General features: G+C 35.4%; 1 long non-coding RNA gene across 2 annotated transcripts; it reads right to left on the bottom strand.

Moving 5' to 3' along the window:
• On the bottom strand, positions 1-23,827 carry LOC137643632 (uncharacterized). Of its 2 annotated transcripts, none has more exons than XR_011045033.1 (3): positions 23,551-23,827; positions 908-1,103; positions 1-431 (listed from the first exon to the last, which is right to left on the bottom strand). It is a non-coding gene; the product is annotated as an uncharacterized lncRNA (long non-coding RNA). The 2 variants fall into 2 exon arrangements; XR_011045032.1 differs by having other exon boundaries at positions 937-1,103.
• Between the last annotated feature and the right edge of the window lie 212 nt (positions 23,828-24,039).

Here is a 24,039-nt window from a genome sequence, read left to right as displayed (position 1 = left end):
AAATAAAAATGTACCAATCCCTCTTTAACATATATATCTTAAAAGTAATAGCGTAAAGAAAATGCAACCCTGAAGTAGTAAAAATATATATTTGAGGAAAATATACAATTAAACCTTCATAAAAAGTAAAACAAAAATTGATTCAAACAACCATTAATTAAATATGAAATGAATTTATCCATCTATTGACACAAGAACTTCTTGAATTATAGTTTGCCAAATCTTCCAATACAAACCGTATTTCTAAATATCTTGATGTGCATCTTTATCCAATTTTAGTAGGATTTCCAGTAACTGTCTTCAGTATTTATATTAGAAGCCGATACGATTTCCAGTGAACATCACCCAAAACAGTATAAGTAGAAATTGACATTATCGAGTCGTCGAATTTAGTCCGTAAATCCTTTTATCCTAAAGTTGCGCCATCCAATCTGAAAAGTGTCAATTATCAGAAATCTTTCTGGTAAAAGTTTGGTACCCCTGCATAAATGATTGATATTAAAAGCCTGCAATATTAAATAGAATAGTGACTGTGTATAATAACATTACCAGTTTTGCACAACAATGCATACATCCATATACCTTAACACTTAAAATAGCATTGTTAACCACCTTGAAATATGGAATAAATAAAATTTAATACAAAAAGCGCAGTAATAAAGAAAACTTTAAATTAGTGATAGACAGGCCTTAAGTACTCTACAGAGCCTAAAAAGTTCAACAAAATGAAAACTCCCCGAAATTAAACTATAAGGGCTTATAAGCAAGCCTCCCTTTACCACACGCTAGACCTTTAAGGTCTACCGTGCGCTATAGGGAAGGTCCTCCTACAATTAGGGGCGCCGCCCCTAATCGGGGAGGACTAGCTTGCTTAGGATTGTACTAAAACAAAGAAAACCATACTTGCCTTGTAGTAAAGACTGAAAAATACTTCACCCGATTCCAGCGATGTCACCAGTCAGTTTACGTGTATTTAGCTACCCGGATGTGTGATACGCAAGGAAAATGCAGGTAACACCAGCTTCAAGACTGATTCCAAGGAATCCCATCTAGATTATGCACTCGAAACACACAGGTAATCAGGAATACCAGATTTTCCTTAACTGAAAGTAAAATGAAAAATTATTGTCAAAAGATGGGCATTTAAAAATATTCAGTGCACAGAACTAACCAATAAACCAGTGTGGATAATTTAAAACCTTCAAAATACATAGATATTACTTATAAACCGGTATGTCAAGACATAAGTATTTGAAATACATTTAGTGTAGGGAAATATTTTGCATATAACAACACACTTCCAATAAAGGCCAAACGATATCAAAGTACTGTATTAAAAACTTGCGCAAGCGAAAGTCAACTTAACGCAATTCTTGACTTACTAACAACACGACCCTCGAATTACCTTACATACGTATTACCATGGCCATGCGTATTACCACCAACCACCCAAATGTTCGGAGAAACGGCAAGGCAGTTTCAGGGTGCTTCGCAAAACCTAGCCAAAGACTCTTAACCTGTATTGGTTTTGCTCCAACCACAGAAAGGTAGTTCTTCTAACAACGTAACTATCGCTCGCTTGGCCCTTTTAAAGTCTTAAAAGACAATTTTATGGCGGCGGGAATAAAACCTCTTATATATATATATATATATATATATATATATATATATATATATATATATATATATATATATATATATATATATATATATATGCATATAATTTATACAAATGGTAATCGCCCTTTCCATGTTTTAAGTTTTTTTTCTTGAAATTTATATTTCAACAGTAATATGAGTAAGAGAGAGAGAGAGAGAGAGAGAGAGAGAGAGAGAGAGAGAGAAGAGAGATCAAACAACCTTCGAGAATATATGAGAGTGAAATTTTTCACAAATCTGAAAATAGCTGTCCTTAGTCAAGTAGCATGACGGGCCCGGAGCCGATAAGATTTTTTCCTTCAGCTTTATTAAGATATTCATAATAAATATAAGGAAACAGACAGCAAAGATGTGATTTTCTTGTACTTTTATTAAGAAAATTGAGTTATATAGTTTCATTTTATACAAAGATATATTTGTGATATAGGTATTTATACTTTTTATGTTAGTTATCACAATGTGACTGATAAGTCATCATTTACATCTATTGTACATACATTAGCCGGAAACGCATTCCGAAAACGAATTGTATTTCATAAAGACACAGTAACAAACAATATAAACTTTAAAGTATGATTTTTTCATATTTGCATTAAAGAAAAAAAGGTTAAAAAAAATAACTTGAAAGTATGAGTTTTTCCTACTTTAATGATAAAAAAGGTGAAACAAAAAATTATAAAATTCCTTAGGCAATAAAATAACCTTGTCGCACTTAATATTTACAAAAGCGAGGCCACCGACAGTCCATTCATATCTTTTTCGAATTTTGGATTTTTATGTAGACCATTCCACTTTCCCTATTTTTTCCTTCAAAAGGACCCCTTTCAAAAAGGCGAATATTTCATAGTCCGTGGTTCCATCTCAATAGACGGAGATAGCTTATTTTAGCTTGCAAAAAGTTTGAAAAACACAAAACTTCAACGTTAATTTTAATCAATTGGTTATTCATTCTCTCTCTCTCTCTCTCTCTCTCTCTCTCTCTCTCTCTCTCTCTCTCTCTCTCTCTCTCTCTCTCTCTCTTTGCATTAGCACATTTTTGTTTTTTTGCAGGTGAACATAAGTTTTAGGAATAGATGTTTGACACTGCTTTGGTCGAGTGAAACTTCTAGTAACCATAACTATCTTTAGACATGAAACCTTTCAAAATTTCATCGTTGGTGTCCAAAATATATGTTATCGTAGCAGCCTGAAGTTTTCATAAGAAACATTACTCATATTTTTCAACCAAAATTATCTTCTTCCAAAAATTTTTATTTCTTTGACTGAAACAACTAGATTTTATTTCCACGATTTATCTATCCTATGAAACTGTAGATCACAACCAATTGAAAACTTCGAAAGGTAAGATGCTCACGAAAGGATACATAACAATACTGGTAAATGTTAATCAAGTATGCATTGTATTAGTTAATGTTTGAAGAAAAGAGTAAATGTAATAACCTTTTCAGGTAACTTGCATATATCAGATGCATTATAGAATGTACATTCTTTGTTTTCTTTTAATTATTACTTAAAGTATAAAGTGTTTACTTCGCTCACCAATCTATGACGTAGATACCTGAACTGGAAGTAGGCCTACCAAACAAAACCCTTATGAAATTGATCAGTAAATTGTGTTCGTTATCAACCAGACCTCTGACGTCAGAGTTCACTCTTGATTAAATACTGGATAGAAATTATACACAAGTGACGCAGTAGTGCTTCGATCTTTCTCATTTAATAAAAAAAAAAAAAAAAAAAAAAAAAAAAAAAGTCAAGTTGGAAAAAAATAGCAATATTTCATAGGTTTTCTCCTCATATGGTCTACTAGTTATGTTTTTCTAATCATTTTGGTTGAACTAAAACTGCAAATTTGCTCCAAAGAACGAGGGAACCACAAACATATTAAATTCTCTCTCTCTCTCTCTCTCTCTCTCTCTCTCTCTCTCTCTCTCTCTCTCTCTCTCTCTCTCAAATTTCAATGAGAGAGAGAGAGAGAGAGAGAGAGAGAGAGAGAGAGAGAGAGAGAGAGAGAGAGAGAGAGAGAGAGAGAGAAACTCCCAATTTCAAGAAATCGCAGACACAGCAATCCATCCTTATACAAAATCAATGTATCGTTAACGTCCTTAATGTCATATACTAAACCAGATCTCAAGATCTACAGAGCGCAGATTAATTAACGCTGCTGCTCAAGTAAAACCCGTATAATTATTTTCCGCTTCAACGATCGACAAAAATATTAATCATAGGAGAAGGAGGCTGAACTGGCAAACGACAGGTCAATGAGATCCTTCACGCCCCACTAATCTTCGCCTCCCGAGTCCCGACGAGACTCTCAATCTCTCGGTGGACAGTACCCGGGAAGGACAGGTTACAAGTAGCATCTCGTTCGGCTCTGAAAAGTATCGTCACTGAAAAGTATCGTCACTGATAGACAGACGGTTTTATTGATTTTTATCAGACTACATTCTGCTCCAGAAGGAAATAGACGAATCATTCATAGAAAAGGAAGTATAATTATACTGATTTACATTTTATTGAAAAATGATAACCAGTCAGAAATAAAAATAGAAACTTCTTTAATGGAACACACAGTGATGCGGTAAAACTGACCAGTATTTTATGGAATCAAAGAAAAAATAGAGTTCACTTGTAAATGTGACTTGGTGTTAGGAAAATGATATATGATAAACGTTTGAATCTGTGTCAAAACCAAGTTGAAAAATTAGACTTTGTGTAGAATCCATATCTGATTAAAGGTTTTCAACTCTAAAACTAACCGGAAGATAGTTTGAAATAATTTCCTGGAATTAGATAATCAATAACATATAATTTCTCTAGGAGGGGAATTACTTTGTAATCTGGAAATAAGATTCAAGTTACAAACAATATCTAACGTTGGTATTAAATTGTTGCACTAATACTATTCAGTGATTAACATTTATTTGTAGAAATTGAACACCTGTTTAGCTCGCAAACTTTTTAATTTATAATTAACGCTTGAAAATAGGATTATTTATTGAAAATTGGAATATAACCTTGTCTTCTAAGTGAAAATGGAAAGAAAATAATCTCCATTCTCGTGTAAATTTAAGTTTAAAGGAAATTTCATTTTCCCTGGGAAGGTTAATTTGTGGGGGTTGAAGCTCAGAGCGGGAATCAAAGTAAAGATAATTTTGACTTGCCTTAAGATTAAAATTCAACATAAACAAAACTTTAAAAATATATTTCATCAATTTGTTAGAATTAGAAATTCAGACCTATCAAGACATATTCGGTTTGGAAACAGTAGATCAATATAGTGTTAGACACTCAAGGTTTTTGAAAGCAAGAAAAAGTACTCTATGATTAATATCAACTGTTAAGATTTTCTGTAAGGGACCGAAATCATATGATACCTAAATTTCTTCTGCAGGAGACATTTTTCAAATTTTACGGGTAAGAGCCACTATCTTGCACATTGCAAGACAAATATGCAACCAAACACCCAATTTGGAAAAGAAAAAGCCCTGTGGGTATAAAATTTCATGACATTCAGACGTAATTAATCAAAATCACTAATTGGAATGTTGTAGAGTGTGACTAAAGGCTCTGTGTTGCCAATTTTTAATCACTGACATTTTGAATACTTTCTGTGATATCTGGAATAATGGCTCTGTCATCGGATCCGTCTCAATCTGCTTTACCTCCAAACTGTTTTGAAGAGAAGAAAAGCCAGGAACCTTCCGTGGTAAATGAGTCAAGCATAAACAAATTGACATCATCCAATGGCACAAATCCAGCACCAGAAGCACTGGAATTCATATCTTTAATATCAGGAACAGATGGAAATTGCTCGGTAGCTGGTTACAGAGACCTAAGTACTTCTTTATGAGAGATGGGTAAACCAAGTGAAAACCCTGTATTCCCTCTCAATACAAGTAAGGAAATGGACAACGGGTCAGCCCACTTGCTGTCTTCGGCGTTTGTCTTCACAAGTTCTGAAAGCGACGAGGCTGGTTCTTGTGGCGCAGATAAAACTCGACTGTCTTCCATCACTTGCACATTGACAACTGCACACCATGAGTCTATTGTGTCCGTGATGGCAAATTCTATTCCAGCTATAAAAACAAGCGATGAGAATCTTAATACAAATGAACAAATGCCTGAAGCAATACTAAAAGCTACAATCTCAACAGATGAAGACTCCATTGAACGTAAAACATCATTGGAAAACATTAGCATAAGTACCCTCAGCTCAAGTAGTTGGTCAAGCTCTGCTGACACAAACGTTGACTGTGAAACGGGGAGCTGCCAGGGCACAGAGGTGAAATGCCGTCTCTGTGGCAAGATTGTTCCAAAATCAACTAGAATCGACCAGGTTTCATGCAGCAAAAATGGTGAAGGTCCAGGGAAGAGTTCCATATTTTGTGATGGGTCCTTAAGAAAATCTCAAGCCAAACCTAAAGGAATTTCATCCAAATCAGTTAATTCAGATAGAATAAAAAGCATGCCTCCAAAAAAGAAAGTCCTTCCTTCAAATTACTCAACTTTGCTATCTTGTGGTCGACCAACACAGACAAAAGGGAACCGGAGGAGCAGCATCGACGTAATTTATGCCAGAGATCCAGGTGAGCCAATGATTGACAAGATTAAGGCCAAAAGGAGATTGTCAAGGCAAACAGACATTTCTTCAATTGAACTTATGACATTGACAGAGGGTATCGAAAACGATGAAAGTATCGAGAAAAGTAAAATCAAGCATCAAGAGCAAACAGCTTTAGATGCCAAAGAGAGAAATATTTTCTCTCTCTTCCCAGAACTAAGGTTGAAGGAGGAGAACTCTTTAGATAGCCTCCCAAGGGTACCGTTCAACAGTTTTGAGACAGCCTCGTCTTTAGAAATAGATGAGAAGTTACTTTCCAGCTTAGCTGTTCATAGCTCCCTAGGGGGAAGATGCAAGAGTGAAAGCGACTCCGTAGAAGAAAGGCCTGATAATCACCAACAGGAAGATGATACTGAGGAACCCGAAGAAGGAGAGGGAGAGGAGCAGGCGGAAGATGATGAAGAAGAAAAAGATGTAGGAGCTTCAAATCTAGGCAATACCGGTGAAAATAATGCTAAATATACTGACACCAGAGTGCCAGTGGACCGGGACCCTACTGAGTCCATAAACTTTGCAAAGAAAAGTCACGAAACAAAGAAGAAGAAGAAACCACCAAGCAAGAAAAAGAAGGGTAGCCATACCGCACTTGCATTTGACTGGACATCAGAGGCACTCATCATTGTAGCTCTCTTCGTTTACTTGGCGTGCAAAACCCTCCGATTTTTCGAAATATTCAGTCCTAGCCGACAGAGGAGGGCCAAGAAATAGACAGTAAGGTGACGGAGTTTCTGTTACAGAGAAAAAACTACCTGCTAAAGTAGCATCTTGGATTTAGATTCAGTTACCTGTTGACATTTCTAGGATGCAACAAGTGCTGTATAATTTCATGCTGTTTATTTCAGACCTCTATAAACAATTAGTAAATGTGGATGATGACATGATTCATGCAGCATTTTTTTTTTTTATAAAAGCATATTCAAACCAGCATTACAACTTTAAGACAACTTATTATATAGGCTACCTTTTTTTTTTTTAATATGACCTGCTAAATTGAAATCGAAATAGTCCAGTAATTCAGATGATTCCTAATCTAGTGTCGGTTTAATTGAAATTATTTAATTGAACACCAGTAAGAAATTTTGCAAATTAAATTTATGTCAAATTAGAAAACGTCATTTTGTTTCTGTTAGTCTTAAAGGAAATAAAGTTCATGTGTGTTCATTATTGGTATGATAATTTCCCGTTATGTATGTATCTGGGATAAACAATTAAATCTGTGAACAAATAAATGTCGTTCTTTAATTTTAGCACCCTCTTCTATATTGTATTATTATTATTATTATTATTATTATTATTATTATTATTATTATTATTGTTATTATTAGTAACCCTAGTTGGAAAATCAGGATGCTATAAGCCTAGGGGTTCCGACAGGGAAAATAGCCCAGTGAGGAAGGAAACGAGGAAATAAGAGAAATGATTAACAAAATAGAATATTCTAAGAACAGTAACATTAAGATAAATATTTCATATATAAACTATCGAAAACTTTAACAAAACAAGAAGAGAAGCAAGATAGAATAGCGTTCCCATGTGTACTCTCAAGCAAGAGAACTCCCAAGACAGTGGAAGGCATGGTACAGAGGCTATGGCACTTCCCATGACTAGAGAACAATGGTTTGATTTTGGAGTGCCCTTCTCCTAAAAGAGTTGCTTACCATAGCTAAAGAGTTTCTTTTTGTATGAAGGGTTTGGTGAAATTTCTATTTAAAAACATGAATAATTATGCTAATTCATAAAAAGGCAGACAAAAGCCCTGAAAAATTACTGCCCAGTAAGTTTTCTCTCAGTAATATGTAAAATATTACCAAAGATCATATGAGGCCGAATAGAAAGACAGCAAGACTTTGATCAACCAAGAGAGCAGGCAAGCTTTAGAAGTGGGTATTCAACAACTTTCCATATCCATGTAAATTAACCAGCTAATAGAAATCAACAGATTATGATAAACCTCCATGAATAGCATTTTAGACTATCAGATAGCTTTTGATTCTGTCAAAACCTTCACCAGTAATGAAAGCCCTTCAAAATCAAGGAAAAGATGAATCTTATGTTAGAACACGTGAAGATATCTATACGGGAATTACAGCAACCTTAAATCTACATAAATATAGTGTAAATTCCGATTGAGAAAGGATTTAGACAAGGAGGCCCACATCTATCTTAAATTATTCACAGCATGGCTATGATAAGTTTTTCAAAATTTAGATTGGGAGAATGTAAGAATCGATATTAATGGGGAATACCTTAACAACTTGAGATTTGCAGATGACATAGTTCCATTTAGTGAATCACGGGAAAAATTGCAAAAGATGATAGATGATTTGAATAGAGAATGAAGAAATGTAGAACTGACAATGAATATAAGTAAAATTAAGATAAAGCTCAATGAAAATGTAAAGGCAACAAATAAATAAGGGTTATGGAAGAACCTCTAGACAAAGTTAATGAATACACGTACTTATGTTTCCCAAGGACTTGAGATCAAAATTTTAAAAGGATAAGCTTAGAATTATTATTATTATTATTATTATTATTATTATTATTATTATTATTATTATTAGCTAAGCTACAACCCTAGCTGGAAAAGCTAGATGTTATAAGCCTAAGGCTCTACTAGGGAAAATAGCCTAGTGAGGAAATGAAACAGGGAAATGAATAAACCATGTGAAAAGCAATAAAGAAATAAAATAAAACATTTTATGAACAGTAACATCATTAATATAGATCTTTCCTATATAAACTATAAAAGAGACTTATGTCAGCGTGTTCAACATAAAAAAAAATCGAGTTTCAAAATGGAGAAGGTATAACTAGTAGAATTAACTGCATACCTAGTATTATAAACAGGATGATACTGTCCGGGAAGATCTGAATGTAAAAGATAGTCATGATTATGCAAAATCTTGTGCAGCATAACGAACTAATTGAACGACGGTGGCAGATATTAACATCTAGATCAGGAATAAGAAATTTAATGGGCCGTAAATTCCTGTCATACAAATTAAGATGAGAATGAGCAGCTGAAAACCAGACAGGAGAACAATACTCGAAACAGGGTAGAATGAAAGAATTAAAACACTTCTTTAGAAAAGATTGCTCAACAAAAATCGTACAAAACTCAATAAGCCAATTTTTTTTGTGCAATTGAAGAAGACACAGGCCTAATGAGACTCAATAGTAAATTTTTTGTCGGGAATCACACCTAAAATTTTAAAAGTGTCATACAGAGATAAAGAAACATTATTAATGCTGAGATCCGGATGTTGAGGAGCAACTGTACTCGACCTACCTACGCTCATACTTTGAGTTTTGTTAGGATTCACTTCATGCCCTATAATTTGCACCATGCACTAATTCTAGTCTGATCTCTATAAAGGGATTCAGCAATCCCAGATCTACATTTAGATGATGGAAATGATGCAAAGAGAGTAGCATCACCTGCATATGCAACTTGCTTGTTTTCTATGTCAAACCATATGTCATTTGTATATAGTATGGAAAGTAATGATATAATGGAAAGTAATGGGCCAAGAACACTTGTATATAGTATGGAAAGTAATGGGCCAAGAACACTACCCTGAGGAACACCAGATATCACATTCCTAAATTCACTATAGTGCCCATCAACAATAACTCTATGTGATCTTTTACTTAAAAATTCAATAATAATAGTAAGAAAAGACCCACCCACTCCCAACAGTTTAAGTTTGAGAACAAGGGCTTTATGGTCAAAGGCAACATTAAAATCAAGGCCAATGGTTCAAACTTCCTGACCATAATCAAGGGATTTCTCCACAGCATCGGAGATTGTAAGAAGGGCATCATATGCTCCAAGGCCCTTACAAAAGTCAAATTGCAAACTAGGGGACAGCTGATTGCCTTCTGCAAATCTATCTATAGGCCTACGTTTTGCCTAAAAGACTTCCAAAATTTTTAGATACGTGAGTTATGGAAAATGGGCAGTAATCAATTGGACTTGAGATATCACAAACATATTTACACAATGGAGCAACATTACCAATTCTCCAACAAGTGTTAGAAGCTTCTCTTCTTGCTAACTTGGCTAAAATAACAAATAACTTTGGTGCTAAGACATCTGCAGTCTTTATAAAAAAAAAAAAAAACATTTGGGTCTACACCTCCATAAGCATCAAGGTCCACCAAGAGAGCTTTAATTAGCCTCAAGAAAACAAGAATTAGGAAGATCAAGTTTCCCATTATTCTGCTTACTGTCAAACACATTAGTCAAACGGGTTGTCTTTTCCTTTGGACAGTGAGTGACAGCCATCTGGTTTAGGTAAAGGAGGCACCATTGCTTCTACACCAGAATACAAATTTAAGGGTAGCGCACCACTTAATGTTCTTGAGTTGTACCAGAAAAGGTTTCGTTTATGGTTAGATTGTATTCCTTTTCAGTTGAAACATAGATTCTCTGAGCAAAAGCTCAAAGCTGAGTATAGTTATTCCAAGTCAAATCTGATCTGTTACCCCTCCAAAGATGATAAGCATCCTGCTTCTCCAAATAAGCACGTCATCAATCATTATTGAACCTTGATTTGTCTTTCATTCAGTACCTTAGCACACAAGAAGGGATATGCCTATCAATTGTGTCGACTAGAATCTCATCCAAAGGAACAACTATACAGTTGTGACCAAGTCAAGCCCAGAAAGATCACTCAAAGTGCCATTCCAGTCTGATTGAGATTTTATATCAATCTTACACGAGTATGATACATCAGGGACAGGCTGCTCAGTCCGCACTACTCAGTCCTCAAGGCATGATCAGGTGTCCTAACTGGAGAACCAGCCTTACCTGCTATAACACCAGGGGAGTCGGAGTATACGAGGTCCAAGCAGTTACCAGACCTGTGAGTAGCTTCGATTATGATTTGCTCACAGCCTGATTCAGAGGCAAAGTCTCAAGCTCTTAACCCATGGCGATCAATGGGATAAACAGAATTTAACCATTCCCTGTGGTGAGCATTGAAATCGCCAACAAAAACAAAAGAGGCCTTTCTATCATCTTGTATCTTAGCCATAATGGTAAGAAGATAGTCGAAGATAGAATTATCCATGTCTGCATTCTGGTAGATCGAACACAAGTAGAAGTTGTTATACCTGCTTCATAAATGCCTGAATACCGTTAAATAAAATGCTGATGGTTATTTTATTTGCTGAACCGATGGAGGCTGTCTGTCGCCATTTTTATTTTATTGTTTCGTTTTGTCACGACAAATACGCCGATCAACTGAGCTGAGTCACGTAACACTACACTCACATTCTCTCTCTCTCTCTCTCTATCATTTTTTTTAGCGAGGCAGATTGGCACCGACTCGCAGTGGTGCCCTTTTAGCTCGTTAGATGTCCTAATAGCTGACTGGTCGGAAGTAATTTTGTCCGAGTATCATCATTGTTTTCAAATAATTACCAAGTAATGTGAATCAAAACTTATTTACTAATCTAAAATTCTCCCTTAGGTATAGGTTTTGTCAATAAATAATGTTAAACAAATAGATATATTATAAAGTATCGTGATGGTAAATCTAAATTTAATAACAACACCCGCCGAAGTTAAGGACAGGAGCTTGTTTTCGGATGCACGCTGCATAATTTTGTTTACTTTTCACATATTTCAACACAAATTGAGACAAATTACACTAAGAATAAAAAAAACATAATGTTATAAACTTACTTTGAATACCAGAATCTACTAAAAACGTGGAATTGATAAAACTAACTCATGGTGAAAATAGAGGTTCGGTTAAAGCAAGACTCACGTAGAGTGGGTCATGGGTAAAACGAGTATTCTAATGTCAAACACCAAAGAGAGAATGGAAGGGAGATAGTAACTCGGCTGTGAAATCATGGAATCCTTTAATTGTGATTTTTATGTGATTTATGCAATACTGCAGTATCCTTAACCGAAAATATTTCTATCAATAAAATCTAAACGTTACGAAAAATATAAACCCTTTCTATACGGACTTCCATCATAGGCCTATGATGTAAGTAGTATAAGAAGGGATAAGAGAGAGAGACGTCAGTGGAGATGTTGGAACACACACATATGCATGCGTTTGTGACATCACTGATTTATTTAGCATGTGTACAAGCTACATATTTTACACAATTCACTAGAATCTAAGCTTTTACGAAAAAGATAGAAAACCCTTTCTATACAGACTTATTGTACATCATAGACCTATGATGTAAGTCCGTATAAAAAGGTTTTTTTTTTTTTTTTTTTAAAGGTTTAGATTTTATTAATAGCAACATTTTCGGTTTGAGGATACTGAAGTGTTGCATAAAAATCACAATTAAACGAATTCACAATTTCACCGCCGTTACAATCTCCCTTCCATTCTCTCTTTTGTGTTTGACAGTAGAATGCTTGGTTTACCCAGGACCCACATATCTTGAACAACAAATGTAAACCAGGAATACAAGTAAACAAAATGCATAGAATAATCTCACTGCTCCACGAGAAAAAAAAAAAAAAAAAAAATCGTAAGCGAGTTGGCCCCTCGCGAAATGAAAAACTGAACACCACACCTATTCCTTTTTCAGAGTGAAAGATTCTTTCACACCAACGCAGACGAAATTGCTCCAACGAATCACGCAGACATCACTGGTAAAGCTTCGCTCTGAGCTCTCAGAAGGTTACTGTGCTGGATTCGGTGACGAGTGTGTGTGTGTAGATTGCCTTACATTGTGTAAAGACACATGTTATTTGAATTTAAGTAATTTAAATTAGTATAAAAATTAGCAATTTGAATAGGGTTACAGGAATTTACGTTAATGCCAGAGGGGTTCAATTAAACAATGAGATAATATATTACTTTACAGGTTAATGGTTTGAATACGTTAAATTTAGATAGCCAAAGCTAATGGTCTAAGGCCCTAAAGTAGAAGTAGTTTCGAAGGAACTGCTTATCCTCATTCAGCAGCCTGGGATTTGGTTCCCAGGTGGGGGTAATGGTAAGATACCAAGCGACACACGGGATGGAATTTGCATAGCAGATTCCAAGTCAATGCTCGTATAACTGAATGAGGGACAGGTCCCTCTTGCTACCACTAAGCAAGACAACAAGGGAAAAAGGGGAGAGGTTGACTGACATATATTGTTAAGAACCATAGATGTTATAAGGTTCTCAACATTCAAGCTCTTTGGGTCCTGATTATTAGCTTGGACCAGTATGATAATCGGTGGAGCACTGTCAGAAAATAAACAATTCAGGGCAAAAATCTCAAAAAGGAGGAGGTTAAGAACACACTAGGCGAAATAACAAGATTTTTTTATTACAATACCTTGGCTTAACTTACAAAAAAAGACTCCCATTGAAAACTGGAACAAGGGGGGAAAAGACACACTCGCAAAACAATCTATAAATGTAATAATTAGAATAGTTAATATTACATGTTTAAAACACATGATGTAATATGTCATGTTGGGTGTAAGAGCTAGCCGTGGGACTTGCTGTAGTCATTCAATTCATAAACAGGACGTACAATGCAAACCTCGACAATATAACATTCTGCTTAAACGTCAACACATTGTCTCAGCGTGTGAAAGTTTGTGACGTCACCGGATGCAGGTGTCTTCCGAGTTTATGACGAATCTAATATAAACTAAGCATACGATATCTGTGATATCGATAAGTTAGTCAGTTCATATCTATATTTCACCAGAATTGGTCATCTGACCAACCCAGCTTCCTCCAGTGATGGAGATGTTTAACTCTGTTGTTTTTATAGAATAAATACTTTAAAGCTAATAAGATGTATTCAGTTATCCATTTACATACATCTGAAACAACACATACTCAATGTGTGCTTATAACAGTAGCACACCAATAAATGGTGGCAGCGGTTAAACTCTAAGAATTAGAGAAAGATCTTCAAGACTTCAAAATAAAAGCTTTAAAACCAGAGAAAGATCTTCAAGACTTCAAAATAAAAGCTGTAAAACCAGAGAAAGATCTTCAAGAACTCAACATTATCTACATGAATCTACAATTTTGACTAAGTATTATAGTCCAACGAAACAGTTAACATCAACAAATGTTAGAATACAACCTGAATCTTCAATCAACATCCTAGGAAACCCAAGGACTGGCGTTCAACAATTGCAAAACATATCCAGGAAGCACTACATTCAACAAGAAACTCGAACGATACATCGCTAACAAAACATCAAGAGAGAGAGAGAGAGGACATGTCGACATCACGCAGATCCATATATAAGCTAGGTACAGATTTTTTGAATTCATTCCAGTTTGGGCAGTGAAGTGTAGTTATCACGAGTCGTTAGTCGATTATTACTGGGGTGAGTGAATTGCTAATCTTTGTTAAAGGAAACTCCGAATTCTCATTTAGAATTTTTCTTTCTTTGTGCTAATTCCTTTTTCTTTCAGAAATTCTCGGGAAATGTTTTGGGATTAGTAACATTGTTTGGGGAATTTTATCATACATATGCGTTTACGCAGTGGGCGTCTGTACTCATATAGATATTTTGATAGAATTGCAAGGGGTCAAAGAGATAGGGAAAAAAAAATACAGCAGTCATGACTCCTCCTGTCAGCCCTTTCCCTGGACCTAGTGGTGTAGGCCAGACTAATCCTCCTCCAATTGTGACGCTTGTAAATGCCAGGTCAGCAATCCTTCCTTTTCAAGGTCGGGTCAACGGGTTCTTGCCACAAAATGTGGAGTCATGGATTTCATCCGTTGATGCCCATTTAAATGCCAAACAAATCGTAGACCCTTTTGTACAATTACAAGAAGCTAAAAGTTTTATAGATTTTTCTAAGGGGGATGCGAGTGCGTATTTAAGAGGTGTTTCATTTCAAGAAGCAATTACTTGGGATGATTTCAAAGTTAGGTTACGCGCGATCTATGGGGGTGAGGAAGCCTTGGATGTAGTATTAACGTTACGAAATACACTTAATCAAGCCACTATGAATCGGCTTAATGTTATTGAGAGAGCAGCTCTCATAGCTGATAGGCTTAACGAATATCAGGACATTTTAGGTAATTCCACTTGGGTTACTAACGATAACATCTCCGTGAAAGATTTTTTACGATTAATGTATTTGACTTGCATGACACTTATGTTGCCTGAAGATTTAGTGCGGTGTTTTGATAAGAAGTTAACGCCTGCAAGTACGGAATTGGATGTCTATAAACAGATAAAGAAACACATGTCCAAGTGTCCAGATCTCGATCCCGTGTTAACTCAAGTTTTTGCAAAGAATGAAACAAAACCACAAACAGTGAACGTAGTTAGCAGTCCAGTAGCGGGAATGACGTGTTACAACTGCAAACGTCAAGGTCACATAAGCGCAGACTGCAGAACGAAATTTTGCTCAATTCACAACACTGCAACACATTCATATAGTCAATGTTACTCGCGTAAGACACAACAATATCCTAGAAATACACAGTCAATTCCACAGTCAGTTCCATATGGAAATAAAAAGAAAAATCCTCATTTTAACAATAAGAAGAAACAACAAAATGTCAATGCAGTTCAGAGTCCAAAACAAATAAACACTTCTTCGAATATCGCTGAGCCTGGGCCGTCAAACCAGACCTCGCAAGGTCAGACTAATTTTCAGAATGTGCAGAGCAAAGCAAATACCACATAGTTAACTCTAGAGGGGAAGAGAGTGATGTTGGGTCAAGGTCATTCATGTCAACATCAATAGTATTGAATAATCAATTTAATGTTTCATCAGATAATTGTGAGACAATAGATTTTCCTATGAAACACACGGCCGAATTAAGTAAAACAGTGCATGCTCCCGTAGATTTGCAACGATTTCATACAATAATAAGCCAAAATGAGTTACGGCCAACCTTATATGCTGTAAATTTAGAACACAAATCCTTTACGTTATTTTTTGACTCTGGTAGTCCACGTAATATCATGGATTTGAAGACACATCATTTGTTGTTTTCGAACTTTCCGATTGAAAAATCAGGAATTAGACTTTCAGGTATAGGAAATAATGAATTAAACGTCATAGGCATAACTCATATGCAGTTCAGAGTCGGTAATCGCACGTTTGCCGATACATTTGTTGTTGTAAAAAACATTAATATGTATCCAGCTGTAATTATAGGATACCCATCTATGGGAAATCAAAACATTATCTTAGCTCCTGCCAAGCACGGCGTGTATATCAAAGGGAAATTCTATAAGTCTTCTAATACCTTAAAATCAGTTTTGGATAAAAAGGAGACGACAAATGTAATCGTAACGTACGTTGAAGAACCAATAACTTGTCTCACTAATAAAGAAATAATATACGCGACCCAGCAGAATTCTCGTTCACCCATAATATCATCTTGCACGCAATCTATCGAACCAAACATACCTTCGAATTTAATAGTGCAAATAAAGAAAACACTACCGGGATCTGAAATATTAATCCTTTCCGATACTTTGAAAACGAACGGATTGTCTGTCACACAAGCTATTTATACAGTAGGCTCACATCAGCAATGTAATATCGAAGTCTGTAATCATTTAAATAACACTTTAGTCATTCACAAAAATCAACATATCTTGGATGTAGAAGTTTATAAACATCGTATTCTTACCGTTGCTGAAATCAATCACTCTCAATCAGTTGTGGATGAATCCCTTTTGCGATCTATTAAAAATAAAATCAGTAAGGACATTCAAGACGAAGAAATTCAGCAGAAAATTTTTGAACTTTTAACTAAATATCAAGATGTCTTTTCCACTACGGATGGATCCTTAGGAAAAACAGATGTGATCGAGCATCAAATAAGGTTAAAGGACAAGCAGAAAATTATATATGTACCCTCGTACAGACTCCCTATGAAATTCCAGAATGAAATAAATGATGAAGTAGGTAAAATGCTAGAAGAAGGAGTCATTAGAAAATCAAACAGCCCTTATAATTTTCCTTTAATAGTTGTACCGAAAAAAGATCGAACATGGCGTATCTGCGTCGACTTTCGTCGTCTAAACGAGGAAACGATCCCTGATCGATTCCCAGTGCCATGTACTGACGATATTTTGTCTTTGTTAGGTCAGAATAAATATTTTACCAGTTTGGACTTACTTAAAGGCTTTCACCAGATATCATTAGAAGAAGATAGTATCCCATACACAGCCTTCAGCACAGCCAGGGGACATTATGAATTTTTACGGATGCCTTTTGGTTTACGTTGTGCTCCTATAACATTTACAAGAATGATTAACATAGTGTTTGGAGACTTGTTAGGGGATATATTGCATGCCTATATGGATGATCTTGTAATCTTTTCCAACACCTTAGAAGAACATCTACGTAAGTTAGAACTAGTACTACAGAGATTAAGACAACATAACTTAAGGGTAAAGATTAGTAAGTGTGAATTTTTCAAAACAGAATTAATATATTTGGGTTTCATGGTGTCAAGCCAAGGTCTTAAAGTAGTCCATGATAAGGTGTCGGCTATACTTAATTTTCCCATACCTACTAATGTCAAGGGAATACAGCAATTTCTGGGTTGTAGTGGATATTACAGGCGTTTTATACGCAACTATTCAATAATAGCCGCTCCTTTAACTGATCTTACGAAGAAGGGCGTAGATTTCATATGGTCTGAGCAACATCAACAGGCGTTTAATACTTTGAAAGATGAACTGTGTAGTTCTTCTATCTTAAAATTTCCTGACTTCGGTAAGGAATTCTTCATTGCAACAGACGCATCAGACTTAGGAGTAGGAGGGGTATTGCTTCAGCAATATGATAAATAATTTTTCCCGATAGCTTTCTATTCTCGAAAATTGAGAACTTCCGAAAGTAAGTATGTAGTAATAGACAAGGAAGGGCTAGCTATTGTTAATTCGCTTGTGCATTTTAAGTTCATAATTTACGGTTATCCCGTTAAGGTTCTTACTGACCATAAACCACTAACAGAGTTCTTTAAAGGCTTCAACCACAGCCCTAAACGAACTCGGTGGCATTTGATCATTCAAGATTTTGGTGCAAGAATCGGGTATTTACCTGGGAAAGCAAATATCATTGCGGATGCATTATCACGCAACCCCGTGTCATCTTGTACGGAGCCTTTAGCTGAATTAATAGATATATCAACATCCATGCCTATTGTAAAAAACAATATCTGAACAAGAAGATTTAGGCTGAAGCGCTGAATTGTTACAGACTGAGCAAAGAAAAGATCAGAAAATAGAAACAATTATAAATGCTTTGAAAGGCAATCATAAAGAAAAGGAATATATAAAGTATAAGCAGCAGAATTATATAATCAAAGATAATATTCTGTGTAGGACTGTGACAAGGAAAACCCGCAATACACCACATATAACTAACGACCAGGTAGTAGTACCAATCTCACTTATTTCCACTGTCCTGAATTGGTTGCATTCAAATCCATTACATGGACACCCTGGGTTCTCATTAATGTCACAGAAAGCCAAATCATTGTTTTATTGGCATACAATGCTTACAGATATAAAAAGACACATAGCTAATTGTCGCACATGTCAGGAAAACAAAGGGCATACGAAAACACCTGTCAGCCTAGGAGCTCATCCTGTGCCCAATCAACCCTTTGAAAGAATACATTTAGATTTGTTAACAGGATTTTACGAGTCAGACAGAGGAAATAAGCACCTCTTAGTAATTATAGATGCTTTAACTCGATATACAGAACTAATAGCACTTAAAACTAAAACTGCGATTGAATGCGCTAGGAAGTTTTACGAGTGTTACATTTGTAAACATGGAATTCCACACATGATAATCTCAGACTCGGGTGGTGAATTTAATAATCACTTTCTTACCTCATTGTGTGAATTCCTCAACATAAAGAAAATAAATACCATGATATATCACCCAGAGTCGAATGGGCTAGTGGAAAGAGCAAATAGGAAGATATTGAATATATTGAGGGTAACACTAGGGGGATCAGACCCCAACTGGGATATTGCAATACCGGCGGCACTGAGTACTCTGAATCATTCATATCATATATCAATTAAAATGTCACCGCATGAAGCATTGTATGGTACCCCAGTTAGAACACCTTTCCATGTATTAACGCCTACAACTAATCTATCAAATCCTTTAAAAGAATGTATAAATGCAAGTATAAGTCGATATGATATCCTTCGAAAGAATTTAGAAGAATCACAAATCATAATGAAAAGGAATCATGATAAAATAGCGAAACCAACTAAAACATATACCGTGGGTGATAACATATATATTCAAATCAATGTACGAAAAGGGCTCAATTATAAAGTAACACCTAAGTTTGAAGGCCCATTTAACATTTTGGAAACATTAACGGCCAATAGGTTTAGAGTTCAAAACGTATCCCAACCCACGGATGGCAAAGGCAAAGGCAAATTTTATTCTATCGACCCCTTCCGGAGTATGAGAATTACAAAATTACACAGATTTATATATTTTACACAAAAACTACAAAAAGAAGAGACCAATAGATTACAACTATATTTATGTACACTTATATTTAGCAAGTACATAATTAAAACATAAAAGGTATTCTGACAAAGGAAAGTACATACATTGCAAAATAATACCAGAATAATGAAAATCCTAGAAAGTATTAAATCTAAAATAAAGACATTATAAGGTTAACAAACCTTGCAAGTCTTTTCAGTTCTCTAGCATTACTTGTATTGAGGAGCAGACTGAATTTAAAAGTGGTAGGTCTGAGATAATAGGATGAGATAATAGTACCATTGGCTCACATAAGAAATTAAAAAGAAAAGAGAGGAAAAGAAGTGAAGGAAAATTTTATTTTATTTTATGTGATTAAAAGTTTTCTTTTTAATACAGGAGTAATTACATATATTTTTTCTCGTTACAGGTTTCCAAGATGAATTTTTTGTTGTTGGGAGTGATATTGTTCGCTCAGACATTTTTCTCGTATGGGATGAGCTCTAAAACTAAAAATATATATTTTAAATACGGCAATATAGTTGAAAGACAAGAAGACATTTTTATTACACCAACCAACGTAATTGTCGAAGTGCATATGCAAGCAATTTTTCTTCAAGAGAATGATGTCACTAGCTTAAGAACCGCCATTTCAAGGTTTTCTGCATCATTGGATGAGTTGCATAGAAGACATTTTCATTTGACTACAGAGAGTTTGCTTGGATCAACATTAAAAGTTGCAGAGATGCTATCTGATGACTTGAAAAATAAGACTGACGAGACAGGATCTTTGGCTTATGACCTTTTGATGTGGACTGTAGGACACGAACATAAAGAAAGACGGAATCCGTTTATTTATGCTGCATTAAGCATCTTTGGGTCTGTTGCAAGTTTAGGTTTAGGAATTTACAATCGTCTTAAAATTAGTAATCAAAATAAGAAAATGAGTTCTTGACTCATAAAGATGAATTGATTATGTCAGAACTAAGGAATCAGTTAGCTTCAATCAATAAAATTATGGATTTGTTAAATGAACATTCAAATAATATCGTTCAAATTATGGAAGTACAGGATTTGTTGGCAACATTAACGTACTATGATTCAAAGATAGATCACATACATAACAGAATTGCACATTTCATTGAGAAATCCAAGGATTATGTAGAAGCTATCACGTTAGCAACTAAAGGTGTATTGTCGCCCCATTTGTTGCCTATAATTTACTTAAAGTTAATTCTGGAGAACGGAAGGGATAAACTAGGCTATGTTCCTTTGTTAGACGAACATAGGTTAGAATTTTATTACAGTCTAATTACAGTAAACGTAGATAATAACAAGATTAGGATTACAATTCCCTTTGATTCTTCTGATGCCTGGCAATCTTACAGGATATCACCATTTCCGACTTTCATGACGAATCACTCAAATCCAGTAATATCCAGTTTGACAGGACACGTATTGATTTCCCCAGACAAGGAAACATATACGGTCATTAAAGACTTAAATCAATTAACTCACTGTTCAGACGCAATGGATAGAAAAATATGTACAGCTGACTCATTTGAATTCCATAAAAACTTAATGGATTCATGCGAGTTAGGTATAGTGCTAGACAGTGCTCTCTCCCATACAAGTGAAAATTGTCTGGATAAGCTTTATCCCTTTGACAATAATGAGTTCAATTGCAGACTGAACAATGGCTCGTGGATACGATACGACAAGGACGGCTTCAATGTATCATGCCCTGACGGATTCACGTCCTTCACCCACATCTTCGTCGCAGCAGATGGTTGTGTCGGGACTTCCCCGAATTCCATGGTGACTGGTCTACGGACAATCATCAGAGAACGAGCCTACTTCGCGAACTTCACGTGGACCTCTACAATGCCAGCACTCCCTCTCCCGTACAACGGACATGTGGCAAAGCGGTTGATGAAACTAACCGAAATGGACCACTTGTCACCGACTTATAAGTAAATTCTTCACCCCATACTACTAGCAGGACTGGTTATCACGGTGATGATATTTATCGCCGTGAACATCCTTGTTTGGCGTAGGTTACGGCACAGCAGGCAGCTACAAAGGAACGATTTGCCTAGTCCCGACAATACTCCCTACTTGATTCAATTCAAAGCCGTTTGAGTGGCCACCTCATTCGCTAAAGGAGTAAATTGTCGGGAAGTGTTTGTATGAAAAGCTGTTAGTACGCTAGTAATATGTAATTAAAGAAATTTTCTACATTTGCATTGTTAAAAATACATTTAAAACAACATTTAAAAAAAAAAAAGATATAAATAATTTTTTCTCTCGGCATCTAATAAAAATATATAAGCCGGAATGTTAAAAAAGAAAAGAGAAAAAAAAATATATAACAGAATCTATGGGCATCTAATAAAATATATCAGCCCTATATATAAATATATATATATATATATATATATATATATATATATATATATATATATATATATATATATATATATATATATATATATATATATATATATATATATATATATATATATATATATATATATATATATGTACGAAACCGTGGTACGTGTACGTACCAGGAATTCGTGTTTGTGCACTAAAAAATTGAGTATTATGTTTCTGACAAAGGTAACAATTATTCTTTAACAAGTTACCGAATCATATATAAGTCAGTAGTTTTTTTTTTGGTACCATATAATCATTTGCTAGCAATGTACCATATATGTGATCTTTATTTTATCATGCATTTTTCTTTTTGCTTTGGTAATATCTTTTTTATATGCATTATTGTTATTATTTTTTAATGTGCCTATTTGGACATTCGTCCTCGGTTGATTATGGCTAAAGCTAAACAAAGAATAATACATATGTCCAGTCACACCTAGTAACCATGTTTTGGCTTGTTGTTAAATTTTTTTGAAAAAATTGAGATAGCTGGCCGAGCTTATGTAATAATTAGAATAGTTAATATTACATGTTTAAAACACATGACGTAATATGTCATGTTGGGTGTAGGAGCTAGCCGTGGGACTTGCTGTAGTCATTCAATTCATAAACAGGACGTACAATGCAAACCTCGACAATATAACATTCTGCTTAAACGTCAACACATTGTCTCAGCGTGTGAAAGTTTGTGACGTCACCGGATGCAGGTGTCTTCCGAGTTTATGACGAATCTAATATAAACTAAGCATACGATATCTGTGATATTGATAAGTTAGTCAGTTCATATCTATACTTCACCAGAATTGGTCATCTGACCAACCCAGCTTCCTCCAGTGATGGAGATGTTTAACTCTGTTGTTTTTATAGAATAAATACTTTAAAGCTAATAAGATGTATTCAGTTATCCATTTACATACATCTGAAACAACACATACTCAATGTGTGCTTATAACAGTAGCACACCAATATAAACACTTCGGCATTCGGCCCAGCTAACTTTCTCTCGAGATTAAGAGACAGTAATAAGTCAAAGATAGGAAAACAATTGCTCTTGGGCGAAAATTACGCTATCACACGATAGAAGGAGAACCAGAATAGAAAATAACCTTAAACCTACGAAAATATTACACACAATTACAAAAAAAAAAAAAAAAAAAAATCTTACTTTGAAACTTATTTCTCACTCAGCCAGAGATTTAGCCGTGATTACACCAATGAGGCTGTCTATTATTCTGTCCCTTAACAAGAGAAAATTAACAACAGGAGAGTTACAGTGGAGCGCCGTCCTCGAGTCTATTATACTCATTACACATGGTGTACCCAGAGCGTCCCTAAAGAATGATTATGCTATTAAAATTTCAGCACAAAAGTTTATCTTACATTTTCTTCGGCGCTAGGAGGCCCCGTAACGATCCCAGGATGCTAGCAGGCTGAAGGTAAGGGCAGATTGAATGTAACTGCACACTGGTCATAGGCTGATCCAGTAGGCATCTCCATAGAGAATAGTGAAGTACCACAAAGTCACAGACGTACACAGCGTCTCCATAGAAAAGGTGAGGTACTAAAAGCTTCATCGACGGAATACAAACGTACACAGACGTATCTGTCTTCAGCAGCAAAAAGGGAGCTAGACATCCTCTCATGCGGGACCGTTGTACTCTCCTTGAAGACGAAAACCACAACTCCACATCACTTGCGGGACGGGTCGACAGCAGGCGACAAAGGGCCGAACCATCACCAACAAGCATGAAAAAATAAAAAAAATCTTACATGGGTGAAGTACCAATTTAACGTAAACAACCGTTGAGGGGAGGTGAAAAAGAAAACCCAAGTCCAGCCTTCAAAGGTCAAATGACAAGCAAAATAACT

This window comes from Palaemon carinicauda, chromosome 7 (assembly GCF_036898095.1).
Source record: "Palaemon carinicauda isolate YSFRI2023 chromosome 7, ASM3689809v2, whole genome shotgun sequence".
NCBI classification, from domain to species: Eukaryota; Metazoa; Arthropoda; class Malacostraca; order Decapoda; family Palaemonidae; genus Palaemon; species Palaemon carinicauda.
The sequence above is the reverse complement of the archived record's forward strand: the minus strand, read 5'-3'. Positions and strand labels throughout refer to the sequence as shown.